The sequence below is a fragment of the Camelus ferus genome, chromosome 5, assembly GCF_009834535.1.
Source record: "Camelus ferus isolate YT-003-E chromosome 5, BCGSAC_Cfer_1.0, whole genome shotgun sequence".
In the NCBI taxonomy this organism is placed as follows: Eukaryota; Metazoa; Chordata; class Mammalia; order Artiodactyla; family Camelidae; genus Camelus; species Camelus ferus.
Window position 1 is genome coordinate 27,771,487 of NC_045700.1, and position 23,118 is coordinate 27,794,604.

At 33.3% G+C, this 23,118-nt stretch overlaps 1 protein-coding gene across 5 annotated transcripts in view; it reads left to right on the forward strand.

Annotated features, from left to right (window-relative positions):
• The first annotated feature begins 825 nt into the window (after positions 1-825).
• Positions 826-23,118, forward strand: part of MBD5 (methyl-CpG binding domain protein 5) — a 121,517-nt gene continuing 99,224 nt past the window's right edge. For 3 of the 5 annotated variants that reach the window (XM_032479411.1, XM_032479409.1, XM_014561712.2), the window contains exon 1: positions 826-950. The gene's annotated coding sequence lies outside the window, so the exon portion shown is untranslated. Of the gene's footprint in view, positions 951-13,562; positions 13,619-23,118 lie in introns of all 5 variants that reach the window. The other 2 variants (XM_032479410.1, XM_006187599.3) reach the window with 2 other exon arrangements.

Below are 23,118 nucleotides of genomic sequence, written 5' to 3' on the forward strand. Positions count from 1 at the left end.
TTTCTGAAATTTTTTATTGTTGGATTTGGATTAAATAGTCTAGGCAAGAATACTCCATTCTTGATGCTGTCCCTTCTCAAGGTATCATATCAAGTGTAAGAGGAAATTAGTTTAACAGTAGAAAAGCACACTACTGTGACTTGATGGAAGGTCTAATTTGAGTTTTTAATTTTCCTACTTTAATTTTATACTAATCAGTCAATTGCTAAGTAGTTGGTACTTAAATAGACCAGGTATCAGTAAATAGTATTTTATTCAATCCATTGGCTATCAACAAAAAAGTTCCCCTTTTGAAATGATCGGTTTCTTGTGAGTTTGTTTGTAACAGTTTAGGGAGCTGATAGACTCAAGTTACTGATTTGCAAAGCTGAGGGCCAGATGGTAATAATATCCACTCACAGCACCGAAGTGAGAATTACTTGAGATGTTAACAGAAGTAAAATGTCACTGACAGTAAAATGTTCTGTGGAGAGTCTCTTAATGTAATCAACCCCAGCCAGGTATTTATTTTTTAAAACCACATACCTAGCATATACTATTGTTGTTGTGTCTGGCACTGCTGTAAGTACTTTATGACTATTCATCTTTATAACAACCCTTCTACTTGGGTACTATTATTATCCCCATTTACAGATGAGAAAACTGAGGCACAGAGAGGATAAATAATTTTCCCATGGTCATACAACAAATAAGTGGTAATTTTTCCAACTGTCTATCTGTGAGACCTCACTTGAAAATGCAGCCTGTATAGCTCCAATGTATACCTAAGGATAATTTTCATTCTGTTACTTCTTTAAATAAATGTGTCTGTGTTGTTTCTGCTACAGAGAGAAGAGGTACTCCTTTATAGGGATTCATAAAGGCACAGAGCATTCTAGAGATTTACTGCCTCCATCACACTGCTGGGTCTCACAGCACATGTTATGTTTTCATCAGTTTCTCTCCAAAAGGTAGGAATTTTTTTCTCTCCATGAATTCTTCATGTATTTATAGTTTTCTTGTCTATGGACATAATTTTTATTAAATATAAAAAGCATCTGATATCTATAGAATAAAATACAAGACATCTCCAAATAGTTAAGACACATAAACAAATTACATCTAAAAAAATATTTCTATAGTGAAATTAATATGTGTTCATTGTGAACAAAAAGAAAGACAATATGGAAAAGTATAGTAATCCTACCACCTTGAGATAAGTACTCTTTATATTCTGTTGTATGTTTTTCTGAATTTATTGATATATATGTATATGGTACATAATATATATATCTATAAATATTATTGTTATGACTAGAAATAATGGAATATAAATGCTCTTTGGCTAGAATGCTTCTATTTATTACAGCATTTTTCATGTCAGTAAATAACATTCACATTACCACTGTTAATGGTTGTATAATATTCCAGTTTAAGAATATAATGTAAGTTATATAACCACTTTTCAATTACTGAGTGTTTGGGGCCTTTCCAATTTTCTCCTCCAGTTAATATGACTTCAGTGAACATCCTTGTACATCTTTGTACTCATGGCTAATGATTTTTTTAGGACAGTTTCCAAAAGTAACCGTTGCAAAACTTTAGTTACTAAGCATGTTCTCTGATAAAAGAGTTCCTATAACATGAGGAAACACTGTCTATTATTCAGCATCTTGGAGAATACCAGTGTATAGTAATATACTAAGTCTTAGAAGTCAACCTTATTTGACTAGAGAATCCTTCCTTAAACTGACATCTGTCTACAGAATATTGATACTTGGAGAAGTTGTGCACGTGTGAAGGGAGGAGAGGTGAAATCTCTGTACTTTCTGCTCACTTGCTATGAACCTAAAACATATTTTTAAAAGTCTATTTTTTAAAAAAACAAAGCAAAAATTTGAAAAAGGAAATTAAAAAAAACATTGTATAAATTTACATTTGAAATTAAATTTAGACTTACACATACACTCACAGAATAGCATTTGTCAACATCCCACTGAGCACTTTGGAAAATGCTAGCTTATGGTATATTCTTAAAAATGGAATTGGTGGATAAAAGGGTAAATATATTGAAAGGCTCTACCAATTTGCGTTCCCACGAACAGCATATGATAGTGTCGCTTTCTTAATAGTTTTGTCATCTGATATTAACTGTTTTTGTTTTTAAGTAAATCTGAAATGATCAAAGTGTATGGCATTTTAATTTTCATTTTATTTGGTTACTAGTGAGACATATCTTTTTATATTTTTATTTGTCCTTTATATTTATTTTATGACTATCTCATTTATGACCCATTAAAATTTTTTCCTGAGGTCTTTAATTTTTTTTTGATTGAGAATAATCAAGAATCATATTAAAAATATTAACAGTAAGTCACATGTGTTACAAATACACTTTCCCATTTTTTCACATTTTGTTATAATGTTTTGTTTTTCTTTTATGTGCTTTCTTTTTTTTTTTTTTTCCATTCAAAAAATACTTAGTAGACATTTATTGAAACTGTTATGGCAGCCACTATAGAAGAAGCACATACTCCCTGTGGAAAACTAAAAATACAGAAAAGTATCAATAATACTTTGGTGTACTTTCTGCAGTTTTTACATAGTTTCAACTTCTTTTTTTGACATTTTTTATTGAGTTATAGTCATTTTACAATGTTGTGTCAATTTCTAGTGTAGAGCAGAATTATTCAATTATACATGAACGTACATATATTCATTGTCGCATTTTTTTTTTTTTGCTGTGAGCTACCACAAGATCTTGTATATATTTCCCTGTACTATATAGTATAATCTTGTTTATCTATTCTACATATGCCTGTCAGTATCTACAAATTTCCAACTCCCAGTCTGTCCCTTCCCACTCCCCACCCCCTTGGCAACCACAAGTTTGTATTCTACGTCTGAGTCTGTTTCTGTTTTGTATTTACGTTCTTTTTTTTTTAGATTCCGCATATGAGCAATCTCATATGGTATTTTTCTTTGTCTTTCTGGCTTGCTTCACTTAGAATGACATTCTCCAGGAGCATCCATGTTGCTGCAAATGGCGTTATGTTGTCGGTTTTTATGGCTGAATAGTATTCCATTGTATAAATATACTACATCTTCTTTATCCAGTCATCCATTGATGGACATTTAGGCTGTTTCCATGTCTTGGCTATTGTAAATAGTGCTGCTATGAACATTGGGGTGCAGGTGTCATCCTGAGGTAGGGTTCCTTCTGGATATAAGCCCAGGAGCGGGATTCCTGGGTCATACGGTAAGTCTATTCCTAGTCTTTTGAGGAATCTCCATACTGTTTTCCATAGTGGCTGCACCAAACTGCATTCCCACCAGCAGTGTAGGAGGGTTCCCCTTTCTCCACAGCCTCTCCAGCATTTGTCATTTGTGGATTTTTGAATGATGGCCATTCTGACTGGTGTGAGGTGATACCTCATTGTAGTTTTGATTTGCATTTCTCTGATAATTAGTGATATTGAGCATTTTTTCATGTGCCTGTTGATCATTTGTATTTCTTCCTTGGAGAATTGCTTGTTTAGGTCTTCTGCCCATCTTTGGATTGAGTTGTTTGTTTTTTTCTTATTAAGTCATATGAGCTGCTTATATATTCTGGAGATCAAGCCTTTGTCAGTTTCATCTTTTGCAAAAATTTTCTCCCTTTCCTTAGGTTGTCGTTTTGTTTTGCTTATGGTTTCCTTTGCTGTACAGAAGCTTGTAGGTTTAATTGGGTCCCATTTGTTTATTCTTGCTTTTATTTCTATTGCTTGGGTAGACTGCCCTAGGAGAACATTTTGAGATGTATGTGAGATAATGTTTTGCCTATATTTTCTTCTAGGAGGTTTATAGTATCTTGCCTTTTGTTTAAGTCTTTGATCCATTTTTAGTTTATTTTTGTGTATGGTGTAAGGGAGCATTCTAGCTTCATTGATTTACATGCTGCTGTCCAGTTTTCCCAACATTAGCTGAAGAGACTGTCTTTATTCCATTGTATATTCTTGCCTATTTTGTCGAAGATTAGTTGACCAAAAGTTTGCGGGTTCATTTCTGGGCTCTCTATTCTGTTCCATTGGTCCATATGTCTGTTTTTGTACCAGTACCATACTGTTTTGATTACTGTAGCCCTATAGTATTGTCTGAAGTCTGGGAGAGTTATTCCTCCAGCCTTTCTTTTACCAAACATACAAAGAAGAACTCATACCAGTCTTTCTCAAACTCTTCCAGAAGACTGAAAAGGAGGGAATACTCCCAAACTCATTCTATGAAGCCACCTTCACCCTGATACCAAAACCAGGCAAAGACACTACCAAAAAAGAGAATTACAGACCAATATCACTGATGAACATAGATGCAAAAATCCTTAGCAAACAGAATCCAACAGCACATAAAAAAGATCATGATCAAGTGGGGTTCATCCCAGGGACACAGGAGTGGTTCAACATACACAAATCAAGCAATGTAATACATCACATCAGTAAGAGAAAGGACAAAAACCACATGATCATCTCAATAGATGAAGAAAAAGCATTTGATAAAATTCAACACCCATTTATAATAAAAACTGTCACCAAAGTGGGTATAGAGGGAACATATCTCAACATCATAAAAGCTATATATATATATATGACAGACCTACAGCCAGCATAGTACTCAACGGTGAAAAACTCAAAAGCTTCCCACTAAAATCTGGGACAAGACAAGGCTGCCCACTATCACCACTCCTATTCAACATAGTCTTGGAAGTCCTAGCCACAGCAATCAGGCAAGAGAGAGAAATAAAAGGGATCCATATTGGAAAAGAAGAGGTAAAATTGTCACTATATGCAGATGACATGATACTATATATACAAAACCCTAAAAGGTCCACACAAAAACTACTAGAACTAATCGAAGAATTCAGCAAGGTAGAGGTTACAAGATTGACGTACAAAAGTCAGTTGCATTTCTTTACGCTGACGATAAATCAACAGGAAACAAAAGTAAAGAAACAATCCTCTTTAAAATGACATCCAAAATAATAAAATACCTAGGAATAAATCTAACCAAGGAGGTGAAAGACTTATACATGGAGTACTGTAAAACACTGATTAAGGAAATTAAAGAAGACTTTAAAAAATGGAAAGATATCCCATGCTCCTGGATTGGAAGAATCAATATTGTTAAAATGGTCATACTGCTCAAGGCAATCTACAGATTTAATGCAACCCCTATCAAATTACCCAGGACATATTTCACAGAACTAGAACAAATCATAATAAAATTTATATGGAACCACAAAAGACCTAGAATTGCCAAAGCATTACTGAAGAAAAAGAAAGAGGCTGGAGGAATAACTTTCCCAGACTTCAGACAATACTATAGAGCTACAGTAATCAAAACAGTATGTGCTTTCTTTTTGCCATATAAGGTTAGCACTTTTATGAGTTTAAATTGGTCATCTTCCTCACGACTTCTGGTTTTGATGTCTGTACATTGCTTTTTTTTTTGAACTGTTTACTACAGACAGTTTCAAAAATAGAATATTTGGTAGAATAGTATAATGAACCCCCACATACTTCAGTCTGGCTTCAATAATTAAGGACCCAAAGCTAAACTTTCTTCATTTATACCTCCTATGTTATTTTGAAGCAAATTCAGCCATTAAATCATTAAATATTTCAGTATGCAATTGACTTTAAAGGTATTTTTAACTAACCTATATTTCATATCTGCCATGGTTTGTCTTGCTTACACTACAACATGCTTATAATGATACACCAAACATCAGCATTAATTCAGATTATAAATTAGGATTTTAAAATAGGCTCTGTAAGAATTTAATTATGCTAAATACTTGTGTTGCTCATCTCTCATGGATTAAATATACATATCTGTACGACCCAAACATTTTTGTTACCAAAGTTATATCTTAATAAAAAGCCTCAGTTTCCTCTTTTTATTAAAGTTATACCTTAGTAGACTCTATAACTCTTTTTACAGCATGATAGAAATTTCATTTTTCTGTCTTCAGAGGTACTATCCTAAATTGTGAATTATGTTGCTTTTTTTAATAGAGACTTTTCAAGTATTTTGAGTAAAACTTTACATATGCCTCTCCAGAAACATAATGGTATTTTTTTAATCCTCAGATTAGATAGAATTTCATATGTTATATGTGATTAGTATCTGATTTGTTTTTGAAGTATCAATTCAGAAGAAAGCAACATTTAGGGCTTTCTGTGCAGTTTGATAGTGAATGTAAAAGTTCATCATAGAAAATTAAGAAAATATCCCATGATTACTAGTACCAGAAAGAGTATACAATATCCTCAAATATGGTTGTTATTCAAAGAAGAAGAATGCAAAAACAGAGTTAGTCTCTACTGGAAATAGGATTGTCAATACATATTAAAAACAGAGAAGGAAAATAAGTCTGAACTTTTGTCATAGCTAAGTAAAATCATGTAAATTTTTATAGTTAAGAGAATTCTTTGGGTAAATATTGCCAGATTATTTTGTTTTATGAATGAGAAAACAAAAGAACAGAGAGTTTAACTCATTTGTCTGAAGTCACACACATTTTTTCCAGTTTTCTCAGAAGACATTTAAGAAGTAAATAAAAGGCTCTAAAAAGTTATCATTAACAAAAATCACAATTATTGAGTACTTACTATGTAGCAGACAATCAACTAAATACTTTGACTCATTTGTTTCATTTACCTGTACAATGTGCTTTGAGGTGAGAATTATTATTATCCCTTTTTATGGAGGTAAGGGATCTGACTCTCACCCAGGCAGTCTGAGACACACAGCCCTCACTCTTCATTGCTGTAATTAAGAAAAGAGACTTCTACGTGTTAAAATCAGTAGGAAATTGTATTTCTCTATCAACTAAAGCTGATAGAATTATTGGAAGAACAGAGAGAATTGCAACAGACAATCCTAGAGATAAAGCAGGAATGAAAGTTTTAGCAAGATAGATGACAAGAAATAATATTGTTACACCCTAAGTAAAAAAAAAAAAAAAAAAAAGTAGAAGGTCTAAATAAAGAAATTTATGGCATAATTTGACTCTAGATTATTCTTAATTTTCAGAGAATATTGCATCCCTCAACTCATTTTCGCATTTATAAAAATTATTTTGGTTTTTTAAATAAAAGATGGCTTATCTTTCTTATAAATTAGTAAAGAAAGCAACACTCAAAACAGATTGACTGTTACTCTGGGTTTTAATGCTTGCTGCAGTTCATGTCTAAAGGTGCACATGAATTAAACAGAAAATGAAATCATGAAAGAAAAAAAGGATTTTTAAAAGCGAATTTGCAAGTTTAGTTCTAAATAGCAACCACAATTTTAGCTTGAGGCTTTTCTGAGTGACTGTGAGTAATAATTAGGTGAGATTATAGGCCCCAGGCAAAGCCTCAGGATGTTAATACTCCTAGCCAGTCATTTATTCTCAAAAAATGGTCCTTAGTTTATGGAGACTATTTGAAATACCAGAGGGAATCAAACCTGAGTCTGTCACTTTATCCCAAGGGTTATCTTAGGAGTCTGAAGCTTAAAATGTTAAGATAAATGTTTACCAAAATGAAAACCCTTTGGTAGGCTTTTCACTTTCTGTTGCTTTATTTTTACTGCTTTGGGGTATGTATTTTTATTTACCTGCAGAAGGAATTATGCATAAAAATTGTAACCCCAAGAAAGTAGTATCACTACTGAAAATTGTGTTCCACTGTATAGAGCATCTATTCAGGGGAAATAGGTAAGTTTTTTTTTTTAAGATAATAAATTCTATCTCTCATTTTTATTAGATTTTCATGGAAATTTATGTTTGAGATAATTCTGATTTACTATTTTTTGCTAAAAACATTCTTCTAACCTGATCTTATGTAAAATTATGGACTGGTTAGTGTGGATGTTTTGAAATTCCCGAAGTCTTGAATTCATGGATAATTATGTATTGTCAGTTACCAAAACATCAGTTTCCTCCCATCCTTATATCTCTTTGCTCTAACTCTTCCCTAAAAGCTTTGAGACTTACATTGTTAAAATGATCCTCCCCTGCTTTTAAAACGTATTTACATAATAGACAGTAAGAGGTAGGAAATTAACAAACCAAAACATTTACTTACTCACTCAGTTTAGGGAATAATGATTATGATGATGATGATGGTGATGATGATAGTACTAAAGAGTAATGTTCTTATAATCAGCTACAAACATGAGGAAGAATAACTAGGCTTTACATCAGGTTTACTGTATGCCAGGCACTATTCTAACATTCTAACTCAAAACTGCATTATTATCCTCATTTTTAAATGAGGAAACTGAGTCAATAAGAGATTAAATCGTAAGTAATAGATTCAGGAGGAGAAAACTGAACCAGGGCTTGAAAGAGCCACAGTAGAAAATTCTCAGTCTTTCAGGGTCTCTCATCACTGCATACAGTATAAGGCTTTGTGCTGAGAGTACAGTCTGTAAATGAGGTAGGCACAGTTCCTGATTCCATTAAACACCAAATTACACAATTTATTTCATTTTCATTTTACGAAGTAATGGGAGAACATATATAGGGACCTCACGTAGTCTGGGAAAATCAGGCAAAAGGTCTCAGTTTTGGGGGCTGAGATCTGAGGGATGAGTAGGATTCACAAGGTCAAGTGGAAATGGAGGGGTGAGATGGGCAGGGGGTCACATTATGACTTTTATGGACCCTAGACACTTCTGCCTTCATATGTTGCTTCCTCCATGAAAATATTAAAAATCAAATTTTGCAACTTTACTGGCAATGAAGACAAATATGTTAATATTATATAGTAAAACATTTTCTTTGACCTAAAAGGTTTTCTTTTCTTATTTTAAAAGAAAGTAAAACATTTTTTGTGGACTCCTAAAAGTATTGTGGGCCCTAGGCACTTGTGGCCACTGTGCCTAATGGATAAGTCAGCCTGGAGGTGAATACTGGGCAGGAGGCACGTCAGGTGGAAGGAACAGCGTAGGGGCTTGCTTGCTCAGGAAACTGAAAGGAGGCCAGTGTGACTACAGCAGAGAGTGCAGGGGAGGGAGGCACAAAGTGAGGCAGGCAGGGTCGTGTAGGCCGTGTTTAGAATTTTTACATTTATCCTCAGAGCTACAGAAAACTTCCAAGGGGTTATGTGTGTGTGCGAATGTGTATGCTTAAATCAAATTAATATATGTACATGATTAAAATCAATAGTTCTTTGGTTCAGCTTTTCCCTCTGAAGCCTCACTTCTCTTTCCTCTTTTCCTTCTAATATTTATCTTCATTTATCCAGGTTTAAGTAATTTGCTTCCACCTCAGATTTTTTAATGTATCACTCTTACGCATCATATAGTTACACACACGCACACAGATAAAGGAAGCATTATAATTTCACTCTCTTCCTACCCCACCTCCACCTTTTCCCTATCATTCTTCATTTGGTTTTATCTCTGTTTTTGATTTCTCTGTTGTAACTTCAGATTACAAACGAATGCCTTTATTTCTTGTCTCATTAACTGTTCATGCTGCTTTGGGATTGTCCCCTTCTATCAGATGAGGATAAGTGCGCCCACGTTCTCCATGGTTTGGCCCTCAGTTCTTTCATTTTTGTATTTCTAAAATTGATGCTATTTACATATATTTATAATAACAATTAAGTATGTATGTTATTGTGTGAGAAGTGCCTTTGCATTTGCTGCTCCCTCCACTGGGGAACATCTTTTTGCCCACAGGACCGCATGGCTTGATCCTCCCTTAACGTCCTTGACCCAGGTGGCAGCTGCTCAGTAGGCCTGTTCCTATCCGTCTGATTGGAAATAGCAACTCCCCTACCTGAGATTCTTGCTTTACTTTCTGTTATATTTTTCTCCATAGCACTTACTGTTAATATAAACTGTATATTTTATTTCACCTAATTTTTAAAATTATTGTTAGTCTCCCCATTCTTGACTATAGCTTCAAGACGATAAGGATTATCTACTTTAACTAATGTATTTGATTTTTTGGTTTATTATTTTCCTTCTCATGACTATATTCTCAGTGGTTAGAACAATGCCAGGTATAGACTTACTTGAATTAATGATTGGTTGTAATCCCAAGTAGTCTTTTTTGGTTTTATGTCCATACTAAGGCAATTTTTCAGTTTTCGTAAAAATCTCTAATTGCGTTTTTTGTTTTTCCTGCATTGTTTTTTTCCTTTATCACATTCCCAGTTCTTTCCAGCTCTCCATTGTGTGAAACATTCTGGGGCATCTTTTTCTTGTTCTCTTCTTTTCCCTGGGACCTGCTCTTCTCGAGCCTTCCATCCTCCGGTCGCACAGCTGTCCTCCTGTGGCTTCCCTTTCCTGCTCTCCTCAACCCACATTTTTTCTCTTCCTTCACTGTACATCCTCCTTTAATGGAGAATATCCCTTAGCAAGTTTCTAAGAAAGAATATACGGGTGATAAATTTTTTGAACTTTCATGTGTATGAAATATTCTTTATTCTCACTAGAAGCGTCTCCAGGTTGTAACATCAGAAGGTGCAAGCATGGAGGCAGGGCCTGACTGAGGGAAAGGGGAGAAGAGGGGTGCTTACATCAGTGTTGGAGAGGAAAGGAAAGGATTAAAAGGTGCCACGCTTTGACTACCTGCTCCACAGGAGACACTGTCCAAAAGCTGACATTTTGTACTTCTACCACTAACTTTTTTATAGTAATCGGAACAATGATTGTATTAAAACTTGTAGAAAAGGTACCGTATTTGAAGAGTGTGGTGAGGATAAGCAGTTGCTCCCTGTCCAGCTGCTCGCCATCTGAATTCTAGTTTGTCTAGAATTCTAGGGTACAAATCATTTTCCCTCTGAACTTGGAAGGCAATGCACCACAGTCTAATAAAATTTATTATCAACAGCCTGAGTTAGTCCTTTTAGCTCATCTGCTTTTTCCCTGTGGCAATTTTTGGGGTCCATTCTTGTTTTTCTTGGTTTTTTCAGTTCCTAAGGGTGTGTCTTGGTGTAGGCTTTTTTCTGTTCATGTTGTAGTCAGTGAGCATTTTCATCTGAGGCGTTTCATCCCTAGAAAACCATCTTGTATTATTTCTTTGGTGCTGGCCTCCCTTTTTTTCTCTTTTCCTTCTTGTTCTTTCCTTCTGTAACTTTTGTTCCCTGAAGGATCCCATGAACTGAACATCTAATGTCTCATCTTTACAATGATATTTTCTGTTTCTTTTAAAAATCTATTTCCAGGCATTGCTCTCAATTCCTAAAACCAGACCAAAATAAGAGATTTATAGGGTTGAAATATAAAATTATGTTTTCACTTTCTAAGAGTCTTTCATATTCTCTGGGGGGGTTGTTTATCTTTTGTTTGTTTGTTTGTTTTAAGACAAGAGAGTAGTGATTAAGAGCACAGACCGTGGAGCCAGACTGAGTTGGAATCCCCATCTCCCATTTTGTAACTCTGTGACCTTGAGCAATTGTAAATTCTCTGTCTCTGTTGTAATCTGAAATGGAGATAATAGTATACCTGTCTCTGAGTTCTGAGGATTAAACATAAAACTCTACGAACAAAATCTTGAACAGAGTAAGCATTACATATATTTGCTATTATAATTGCTATTATCATCACGTTAGTATTATTTTCACGTTAGTATTATTTTGTTGATGCCGTCTGCTCACTATCCCTGAGGATACTAGCTATGGTTCTTTTTAAAGTTTACCATTTTTTCCTGAATTACCCATTTCCTCCAGTTCAGCTTCTTTTTTCTGTTTGCTTTTTTAAATTTCTCCTTTTTATGCAGGAAGCTTTCTTTACTTATCTGGCAATTCTTGGTTACAGTTTCATATTTAACAGCGAGAAAATAGCTGATTGGGAGCTTTGCATACAAAGGCAGCTTTACTGATTTCAGGTGTGTAGGGTAATTAGGCCAGGGAACTAATCATTACAGTGGAGAGTCCCTAAATGCTAGATATCAAAACTGTTCTTTGCTCTACGATTGATTTTTCTCAAGAGGAACTCTTTGATTGTTTCTTTGGGGAATGCCTTGCTTCAGCGGATGTGGATGCTAACTGTTCTGTATACAAACATTAAAATTTCCCCCCATTTGCAGCCCTACCTCTCACTCCTGCTCTCACTGCTGCCCTCTTACCTGGCATCTGTGAGCCTGTGAAACTCTGTGGTTCTACAGATCTATGGGTCCCGTCTTAGCTTTTGGCACTTTGTGTGCACTGTATACTGAGGCTTCCTGTGCTCCACCACAGCATTTTTCTCTCTATATTTTCCTGCTCACATTGATTTTTTTTTTGAAATCTATCATCTGTTGATGGTCTATCCCCCATCCATTGTGGTGGTTTATTTTTTATTCCTATACTGTCATTTTAGTAGGTCCTAAAAGAAGTAAAACATGATGGTCTAGGGGGAGGGTATAGCACAAGCAGTAGAGCGCATCATTAGCACGCACGAGGTCCTGGGTTCAATCTCCAGCACCTCCTCTAAAAATAAATAAATAAACCTAATTACCTCCCCCCTCCAAAAAGGAAAAAAAAAACCCAAAAACCATGAATGGTCTGCTCCCATCTTTAACTAGAAGTCATTGAATGTTTGTAAGCAGAAAAATGACCAAATCAAATGTCATTTTTCAAAGATCACTCTATCTAAAGTTTGAAGTATAGCACCATAAACTAACAGATTAGGTTTTCCTGGAAGTAATTATGTGATGCTTATAGCACCTAGGACACAATAAAGATAGTAACAGTATTTATTAAAACAATGACATAAATAACATATTCTTAGACATAAATAGATCAGTAGTTAATGATATGCAGTCATCTAGAAATAATACTTCTACTAAAAGCAAAATGTGTTCATAATCATATTATATAAACATAAAATATTAATATATTATACTTATTTATTATTCCCCAGGCCAGAACAGAAATGACTACCTTCAGAAATCATCCAGTCTCTACCTACTCTAGCAGTGCTTTCCATCTATCACTGAATACCAGCCTATCTCTTATCATGGAACATAAACGTGATTTTGCATAGAATAGCAATAAATTAGTCTTAAACCAACCTTTGACTGCTAGAAGCTTATAATCCTTTATTTGCAGTAAATTGACAGTTGTGAAGATCAAAATACTATCTCATAAGGTGGCAATGATGTTTAAATTAGATAAAATATATAATGTTTATTTCCCCTTCTTTCTTCATACTGTAAACACATTTTTAAACCACCTCTGGAATATCTCCATAACTAGAGTAAATCCGCTAATCCAAATTCCCTAATCTGTATCTATATGAAAATTTTGGTGCCAACCAAACTACTGCCAACTCATGGAATGTTACATGTAAAAAGTAACACTTTCCTTTTTCCTTGCAGTCTTAAGTAGCTCCTTTTTGTGCTTAATTAAAAGATGCTTGTAAGCTTTAGTGCTTTTCAAGAAATATACATTGATTATAACCAAGTTTTTATAATATGAATAATTTCTTTTTTAAATATTTTTAATTGAAAAAAATTTTATTGAAGTGTAGTTGATTTACAATATTAGTTTCAGGTGTACAGCAAAGTGATTCAGCTATATATATATATATATATATATATATAATGTAAATTTTCTTTTCAGATATTTTTCCATTATATGTTATTACAAGAAATTGAATATATTCCCTGGGCTATACAGTAAGTCCTTGTTGTTTGTCCATCTTATTTATTTATTTATTTATTATTGTATTATTGTGTTATTTTATTTTGGTGGAGGGGAGAGATAATTAGGTTTTGGTTTTTTTTTTTTTACAGGAGATTCTGGGGATTGACCAAGGGCCTCCTGCATGCTAAGCATGCGCTCTATCCCTTGAGCTATAACCTCCCCTCTGTTTGTCTGTTTTATATATAGTAACATGTCTGTTAATCTCCATATATAAAGAATAATTTTATCAAAATTCTAGTCACTTAAATGTAGTTTTTCAGTATTTCCCGTCTTAATTGTTGCATTGTGGTATGTGTGATTTCCCTTTAGAGTTATTGAATAGATTAAGAAAAATGTACTTAAACAAGTTATTTTCATTTTAATCCACCTTAAAAAGGAATATACACATATAAAAATTATAAGAGGTATCAGAGTTTTATTATAGATTATTAGGGTCTCTCGTTTACTTCCTGTCTTTCACATAACTTGGGGGAGGGAAAAGGAGAAATTTTAAATCCATAACCTAATAAATTCAGTAGATTTCAAGACTAAAAATAAAAATTACAGTAAATACAATTCCAGGCTCCAAATATCTGCAGCTATGTGACTATGGCTAAAAGAAATTGCAAAACCACTGAGCATCGTTTATAATTAAGATATATTGTCAACCCTTTGTGTTTCCTATATAAATAAAAAGATTGTAATTTCCGATATCATGATTATCATACCTATTTACCTTAATTGTAAGTGGAAATTTTCAGTATCTTCTTGTCTGTTCCAGACTGTTCATTGTACACGCACACACACATACACACATACCTGAGGGAATAGTAAAAACAAAAGACATTTTATTAAGTAAATAACACTCCTCAAATGTTTTATTCAGCTTAAATAATAGAACAGAAGTTCATTTTTAGGGCACTATCTTCTATTTTACATAGAAATTATTTTAAAAACTATATTATGCTGTTTTTTCCATAATTTCAATGTTATGATTTCTTGGTAGTGCTACAGAAATCTTCCTGCTTGTATTTTTTTTCTATTCACGGTATTCAAGTGGTCCATGTGACCTAGATACTGAAAATTGAAGTAGGGTGTGCTGCATTGCTGATGTTTACTGTGAAACCTCAGAAACATTCTGGTTCCACATGCTAGAATTAGAGGGTGCACACCGTTTAATATTGCTGGTATTTCAAAAGGTCTCAGAAAGTCTGCCCAATCATTTTTAAAGCTGACGTTAAAATATAGTTTAAAAATATTCAAATAGTAAAACATAATGCTTTTATATTCTAGTTAAAAATGCACACATAATCATTGTTCATTGTTAAATTTTAGATCAAGTTAGATAAGACTCATTATGGATTTTCCCTCATTATTTACCTTGTTTTTAGAATTATAGTAATCTTACTAATTTTGAAATCCACCCTTAAAAAAGTGTAATTTGTCTTTGGCCATTTCCTAATTTTGGGTGAACTGTGTTAAATTATTTAAAAATAAAATAGTATCTAGAATCTGCATTATAAAATTATGTTCATCAGGAGAATTTATTTTATCATTTGTCAGATTGATACAGAACATCTCTTCCAGAAAGTCAGCTTTTACATTCAGGAAGCCATATTCTCCTAGTGTGGAAAGCTATTTTACCCTTTAATACTTCTGTGTGAAAAATAAAACCCAGAAAGGGAAGCACTGAATGAGTTAAAGCATCTGCACAAATGACTGACTTTCAAGTGGAGAGTTATATACGTACTGAAAGAATCTGATTTGTTTTCTCTTTACTCATAGCAAAAATATTGTAAAATAGAAGAAATAACAGATTACGTCACAATTCTCAGCTAAGAAAATTAAAGCACAGATGTGCTAAGGATCAACTCATAGTTTTCTTTGTCCTCTTGATGATAGAAAGATTAGCTCACCAAACTAATTCATAGGTTTCTTTATGTAGCCAGGGAGAACTAAAGAGTACCAGGGCAGATGACCAAAAGTCTTAAGACCGTAAGCTGGAAACTCGGCGCCTAGGATCTGTCTGAAGTACAAGGAGACACAGAAATAAGTAAGGACTGCAGCTAAGTGAGGCAGAAGCTGAGCAGAATGAGATGTAATAAACAAATAAACAATAAGTGAATACAAGAGAGTGGCCCAGAGCCAGGACTCTGAACAGAAAGTGTGGGCAGAACGTATTAATACTTTTTGGGGAAATGGGCATGGGAGGCATATCAGAACAGGAAACATTATAATCGAACAAGACACCTACTTCTGATTTGTCTCCAGCTCCTGGATGAATTTGCTCTTTCTTTTTTCCAAATCAGTATTTCACAAACTGGTGTTTCATAGAACAGTCTTCTAAAGGCTGTATCATGAAGGTGGGGAGGAAATACCAGTTGTCAAGTAAATTTGGGGAATTAAAATACACACACACACACACACATTCTTCATATTTTTTTCTCTTGAAAATTCACAATACCCTTATCATGTACAACTCCTAGAGAAAATAAATTTGTAAAACCAGCATTTCCCAAACTTACTTGGCCTGAAACACTATTCTGCATCGCATCAAATCCCATTCTTCGGAGCTGTGTTCTCCAGGACACCAGTTTGGGAAACTAACTGTCCTGCTTGTGTTTCAATAAGCTGTTGCAAAGCCATTTTTAAAAGGTAGGGTATATGCTGAATAAATGAATTTATCCAGTACTTCCTAATATAGCTCTTTCAACCTTCTACAAGATCCAGTCTTTGATACGAGAAGGGCTCACATTATTTGCACAGTCAGACAAATAGGAAATTACCATAGCTACTTATTTTTAATGATTAGTGTGTTTGGTTACATAAGCTAGACTCCACAACACACAACCACTGATCCTGTATTTTGGGCAGCAATCAGTAGACAGTAATAAGAGCATCAAGGCATGCTTCATAATAATTATATTGTGCTCTTAGTAATTCTTGGTAAAGAGGACTCCAGCTAAAAATGTCCTGAAGTGGTCTTGTGTTAATAATAAGCAGCAATCTGTTGCAGCAAGATGCATGGAACTACCAGTAACCAGGGGATTTGTATTTTCTGTGCTGATTCTGCCATCAGCTATCTATGAGACATCATAAAAGCTCATTGTCTTCTGAAAAATGAAGCGATTACCATTTCCCAGCTCAATATTATGCATGAACTTCTAAAAGTTTCTAAGTTCTGCGCTCAAATTTGGGAAATTCTGGATTAAACAAGGTAAAGCAAATTTCTTTACTCATAGTTAATGTGAATTTCCAAAAGATGGATATAATATTAAAAGTTTCTGTATTACCTTATGTCTGTACCACATATTTTAAGTGAGCCTCCAAGCATAGTTTGGGAAATACAGAACTAAATGTATTCCAAACCTCCTTGTAATTTTGAAATATTGTAGTCAATGATTTTAAATTAATCTGTTTACATTTTTCTCCTTATAAGGAAAAAAGAGGACACTATATTTATAAGCAAAGATCTCCAACCATATGCTTGTGAGAGATCAGCATTATTTGAAAAATGTCTTAGGTCACAGTATTATCTTATAACAACTCCACATTTAATTTGATCATTTTAATTAATTAAAAATAATATGTGCATGATTTTAGAATGTTAAAGATGTTTAAGTTGTTATATAGTATTAGTCTTCATGGTTTTTACATAAAACACTCTAAAATCATGCATATATTATTGTTTACTTTTACAAATTGCATGTTACAACTCTAAAGAAATAAGAGCTAGAGAAGAAACAGTTTTTCCAAAATAGGAACAGTGTTGGTTTTCATCACTTTATTTAGTAATCAGTGTCATGTGTCATAGCATATTCTTCTAAAACATTTTTTAATGTGACGTAATAGTAACTTTCTGCTTTGAAAAAAAGAAAGAAAGAAAGAAGGTTTTATTTCTTTGGAGGTAGAGTGGTACATAGATCAGATGGGGTTCTTTTGAGGAAAATTTACTTACAGAAAATACTTGGGGAAAGATCAATGAAATGGAGTAGGAGATAGACTGAAGAGACCCTAACTGGCCAAATCTGAGACCGTTTGAGCATCAAAATAAATAATGATAATAATGAATTATAATACACTGAATAAAATAAGAACCCATCCATTAAATGAATAAATAAATAAAAGAGAGGGAAGAGAACGCTCTTCCTTAGATTAGAATGACAACTAACACAAGAGAGAATGGAGTAAGAAAAACCATCAATGGAAGCTAAAATTAGTGGGTAAAGTTTTACATAAAATACTTTCAAAGTATATACTCTTTAATTGTAAAGGAAAGTTAGTAATATGACAGTAGAGAAACTGGTGGACTTCACATTAACAAACTGATCAAATTTCACACCACCAATATCGGATTAAACTGACATTTCGTATGCTTCCTGTTATGATGCACTTAAAAAGGACACAGCATTGTCTCTGTAGTATTCCCACCAAAATACGTAACACAGGGCTAATCATGAGGAAACATCAGAAAAACTCAAAATAAGGGACCTCTAACAAAATAACTGGTCTGCATTCTTCAAAAATGTTGCTATCAGGAAAAGCCAAGTAAAAGTTCCATTTAAAGCAAACTAAAGAGACTTTAACCACTAAATGTAATGTTTGATAATAGATTGGATCCTGGCTTGAGGAGCGAGGGGAGCGGGGAGGAGAAAATGTATAACATGCTACAAAGAGCATTATTTAACAGTTACCAAAAATTAAATATGGACTGTGTATTAGATATATTAAATTTCTTGATTTTGAAAATTGTATTGTGGTTATAGAAGAGAATGTCCATGTTCCAAGGAAATGCTTACTGAAGTTTTTAGAGGTAAATTGGCACAGTACTCCAGTTTCCTCTCAAAAGAACAAATCAGATAAATAGATAATTAGACAAATAGATAATTAGATGACAAAGCAAATGGGGCAAAATGTAAACAGTTGAGGAATCTGTATGATGTTTCTGTAGAGTTCCTCATCCTATTCTTGCAACATTTCTCTAAGTTTGAATTTAACTAAAATAAAAAGTTTTAATACTTTTTTTTAGCTTGAGTATGCCCACTGAGAGTTAAAGCCTGTTTCATTATAATGAATCAAATTGTTCCAAGTATATAAGAAAAAAAGGTCAAATTTTAGAAATGTTTATTCCTTTTTTCCAAATTGATAAAATTATGAAACTAAATTAATACAGTAATTAAACCCCTCCCTCAAAAAAAGTTAATTTATACTATATTTGTGAGCCATGTTAAGTTTTTCTATGTTAAATGTCCCATATGACTTCAACGTACTAATATTTAAGTGAATGAACATACAGAATGTACAATAGACAGCTATTTCAAAAGACACATAAAACTAATACATCCATTCTCCCCAGCCTTCACCACACCCACCACACATTTACTTATTCTTCGTCCCCCACTTTACATGGCTAATTGAAGTGTAACAAAAGCTTTGTCCAGGAATCTTTTTTGCCTTCTATATTTTATAATCATTCTCATCACTCTGTATAGTGATACATTATGTATTAAACGGAGAAATTTTTTTATTGAAGTATAGTTGATTTACAATGTTGTGTTAGTTTCAGGTATATAGCAAAGCAATTTGGATATCTATTCTTTTTCAGATTCTTTTCCATTATAGGTTATTATAAGATATTGAATGTAATTCTATGTGCTGTACAGTAGGACCTTGTTGTTTATCTATTTTGTATATAGTAGTTTGTATCTGTTAATCCCAAGCTCCTAATTTATCCCTCCCCAACCCTCCCCCTTGGTAACCATAAATTTGTTTTCTATGTCTGTGAGTCTGTTTCTGTTTTGTAAATAAGGTCAGTTGTATCATTGTTTTAGATTCCACATATAGGTGATATCATATGATATTTGTCTTTCTCTGTCTGACTTATTTCACTTAGTATGAAAATCCTTAGGTCCATCCATGTTGCTGCAAATGGCATTATTCATTCCTTTTTATGGCTGACTAATATTCCTGTGTGTGTGTGTGTGTGTGTGTGTGTGTGTGTGTGTGTGTGTGTGTACACCACATCTTCTTTATCCATTCATCAGTGGACAGGCATTTAGGTTCATTCCATGCTTGGCTATTGTAAATAGAGCTGCTCTGAAAATTGGGGTGCATATATCTTTTCAAATTAGAGTTTTCATCTTTTCTGGATATATGCCCAGGAGTGGGATTGCTGGATCATATGGTAACTCTATTTTTAGCTTTTTAAGAAAACTCCATTCTGTTCTCCATGGTGGCTGCAACAATTTACATTCCCACCACCAGTGTAGGAGTTTTCCTAGAGAAAGATGTTTTTTAAAAAGACTTTGTATGAAAAAATTTCTAGTTTTTGATCTTTTCTTTGTGTCATAAATTACTATAGTATGTTTTATTCTTTAAATGGGATAATTTTTACACTATCTTTAAATATTTTGAGTGCATCACAATTATTTTTAAACCTGGCATTTACATTATATGTGTTATTTACATATATATATATTTACATAAAGGAAGTAAAAGTATGTTTTACTTCTTTCACGTTTTTCAAAGTATAAATTCTGCCTTATTTGGACCCATAAGCTATATGGTCTTGTATGACTCTTTTCAGAATTCAAATGTTACTTTTTGGTTCATACTGAGAGTTGACAAGTCAGAGTAAAATCCAAAGAACCAAATTGTACTGTAGTTTAATTTTTAAAGATATTTTTCATTTCATAGATAATTGGGAGACAAAGACTGTAATAGATTCAGATATCAACTGGTATAATTTTTTAATCTAAGCATCTAAACCAAAAACAAAAGTGTTAAGTAAGAGGGATTAACTAAGAGGGACCAAGTATGTGTGAATATATGAGTATGTTTGAAATAGGTTTTTAAAATTGTTTTGATGCTTCTGTGTAAGAAGGAATATTATTATTCTTAACATTATAAATGTTGAGAGATGAAGTATTGTTTTCTCACAGAATATTTATTAGCTTTCTAAGAAAAGGAAAGTGTATAAGCATTTCAGCAAATGATTTTTTCTGTTGAATCTTATTTTTTTAATTCCACCAACACTTTTATACTCCACATTCAAAATGTGTTAAATAAAACCATGTCAATAAATATTCTTGCCCTTTTAACAACCATATAATTTCTCTGAGAAAATGGTCACGTGTCATCATGGAAGATTATTTTATAGAATTAAATCTTGGCACTCTTATTTACATAAGAAAGGATTCAGCGCCAGTGTTGACCTACTTTTTTTTTTCTCATTCAGATTTTTTTTAGCAAGGGAATAACTGTCTCACTCCCAGATTTGAAGCCAGAATTTTATTGTAACATAATAAAAAAGAGAAACCCATTCTTCTTTTTTTTTTTTTTATCTGAATATCAGGTTATAGCATATCAACAACCAGCAGAAGGAGAAAAAAAATGTTAGGAAGTGACTATAAATACTAAGTTAATTCCAGAACTTCAAGATTTTAAGAATTTTGCTAAAGCTTCTCTAAACTTTCTGATTTTTTATTAAGAAATTCATAATTTAGAGTGGGAAAGAAAAGCACAGAATCTCAAGTTGATGTCCGTATTACTTCTGATGGTTTCATCATCCTCTTACACTTCTTGTGAAAGCCATTTTTGGTTGTCTAATCTCCTCACTGGTGTGGGTTCAAAGAAATAGTTCAGTAGGGAATTGAAAAGTGATTGTCCATAATACCAGTATTATAATTCTCTTATACATCCAGTGACCTTCCTATAGAAAACATCAATATATTAAATACACCCTTAGTGTTCGTGACTGAATGCCCAGTTGGAAAAGCTGCTTTGGCTTTCATTCATTCATTCAGTATAATTCATGCACATTAAGTGCCAGGTTCTATAATTGGATTAAAGGTGCAAACATAGACGATGTAGTTTCCATTCTCAAATTGCTTAAGACAAGCAAACTGAACCATAGCAGTGCAATATAATAAATGTGGTAAAAGTAAGCACAATGTGCTAAGAGCTCCTGACCCATACTGGGTTGTTCTGGAAGACAGTGATTTTTGGCTACCAAAGATGGGGTTAGTAAAATATGAGGTAAATTTTGTGATCCAAATCAGCTTTTTTTCAAGGTAAACATTAGTCTTATTAACATTACCAATTTATTGACTGTCTCTGATATGTTAAATGTTACACATACAATCTTGTCATCTACATTAGATACCCAAAATAATAATAATGAGAATTTTTTTCCTAAGAGAATATTTCTCGTTTCTTCTGGCTATTGGCCTCCTTATCATTAACTGGTGTGCACCAGTTCAGGCCACACAACTCACACATACTTTTGACTTTCAGAGGTACCCAAAGAAAACTATAGATTCATTAGTGAAAATTTATCCTTTACTACTCAAACCCAACTCAAATTCTTGTCCTACTAAATGATTGTTGGATCGTTACCTTCATCTTTGTATGTGAAAGACAGTAAATCTTGATTACACTGTGAGCCTTCACTGGTAGGAAAAGCATCATGATGCAGTGTTTCTGCAAAGTAATAGTAATAAATTTGGAGAAACAGCCTTGAACAGAGAGGGAGATTTCCAAATATAAAGAAGAGTGGGAATACAGAAATCAAGATGAAAGATAAGAAGGTGGGAAAGGTTAGCAAAGAGAACATGAGTTTAAATGAATAAGGTTAAGTGGAAGAAAATATAGTGGCTCTTGAATTTTGAGGGGTTTAGTAGTTAAATATCATACAAAAAAGACTTAATGAAAAGTCACTTGTAATTGAAGTTGGGATATTGGGCAGTCTTTGTTATTTTCTACAATTCTGCCTCTGATTTTCACCAACTCTGCTAGCATGGTAACTAAGGAAAAGTAATTTAGCCTTTCTTTGATCAGTTGTTCTAATTAGCTTTCCATAGTGTAATGAAGACCTATATATTATCTTTTAGTTGCATACTGGAATGAACACATTGTTCAGTTGTATATATTCATCTAATTTTTAAAAGAATTAGATGTGTCTGCAAAATTAAATTTTAACTTTGGTAAGTACAGACTTTAGTGGAAAGTTAAAAATTGGTTATATAATATTACAGGAAAGCAAAACCTAATTTTTGAATAAGCTTAACTATTCAAAGTTTTCAGGGAGCAGAGGAAGAAAGTATCTTTGAGAAGTTGTTTACTTATTTTTTTATTTCCACTCATGATTTTGGTAGATCTCAGTCTATTTAGGGTATAATAGTCTTGTTCAGTGATACCATTTCATTACAGTGAAAAGTACATAGTGACCTAACAGAGCAATAATTCCTACTGATTATATCTGATACAGTGAAAAATAAAAATGTATTCTGTATCTGCTGTTGAAAGGAGAGGTTTTACAAATGCCATTTTTGCTTTCATTTATCATATGTTACATCCATTATCCTTCCAATAATTGATAAACTGTAAGACTTTCTGAACCAAAGTATGTTAAAACCTTTACGATTTTGAAAATTTTAAACTAATGGTATTGATATGATATAAATATTGGTGATGGCTTAAATTTAAAAATAGA